This window comes from Penaeus monodon, chromosome 27, assembly GCF_015228065.2.
Source record: "Penaeus monodon isolate SGIC_2016 chromosome 27, NSTDA_Pmon_1, whole genome shotgun sequence".
Lineage (NCBI taxonomy): Eukaryota > Metazoa > Arthropoda > Malacostraca > Decapoda > Penaeidae > Penaeus > Penaeus monodon.
This window is the reverse complement of record NC_051412.1, coordinates 20,507,387-20,508,293: the sequence shown is the minus strand read 5'-3', so window position 1 is coordinate 20,508,293 and position 907 is coordinate 20,507,387. Positions and strand designations below refer to the sequence as shown.

The 907-nt window shown below is 46.4% G+C and overlaps 1 protein-coding gene across 2 annotated transcripts in view; it reads left to right on the top strand.

Moving 5' to 3' along the window:
• LOC119590674 (calpain-B-like) overlaps nt 1-907 on the top strand; it is a gene marked incomplete in the record, with an annotated part of 21,809 nt that overhangs the window by 3,615 nt on the left and 17,287 nt on the right.

The window sequence follows — 907 nt, the reverse complement described above, 5'->3', positions numbered from 1 at the left end:
CTCCAGCCTCTTTAATCCATTTGTTGTTCCTCTCGTTATTACTAACAATATAATTAATCTGACTACGACTGGCATAATCATCATTGTTATTGTACTATTGTATTCGTTACTATCTTTTGTGTTGCAATTACCCCTTACGGTTACCAAGCGGATGTAAGTCAACTCTTGTGTTGTTTTCTGCTGTTGGATCGTTCAGTGCAAGTTGTCTCCGTGGCTGTTCGTTCTAAACGTGACGACGCTCATCACTCTCGGCTGGCTCTCACCCTTTCGGCGATGGTGACGGCATCTGTGGCGGATTAGGGATGAGCTATTTCTTTGATGATCTCTCTTTGTTTTCGTCTCAAGTGTCTCCCATGTGTCACTTGGCCTAACCTTGCATCTCGCGTTCGGGGCTATTTCTTTCTCCCTGGTTGGTCACGTGATGGCTTTGCTTTGAAAGGAACAGTCCTTGGTACTATCTGGTTCTGGCTACGTCATCTAGTAAGAGAAATGAGGCGTTAAAAACAATCTGAAATGCTTATGCAGATTACATTACGATGTGCCGAGTCTTTGCCCAAGTTAACAGACAAGACCTCGAGCACGTCACGATCTTACTACGCCTCCTCCCTCCGCTCGTGGTTGTTTATACTGCGTTCATTTCTAATTCAAGATCGTTTTGCCACGCCTCTCTCTCTCCGCTGAACTACCCTTGGGCACACCTCTTCTTCCCTTCTTCCCAATGCACCCAAGGTCTTCCTCGAGGTCGAAGTGTCATCACCTTGGCATCTAAATCATCCTGGCCACGCTAGACATGACTCGCTGTTTGCAGGTGCTGATAACAGATGCGATCAGCTGTGAGCTTTCTATGTGTTCTATGCTGTACGGGGTTGTACTCGGGGATTAGGAACAGAACAGGAAGATTGGAACC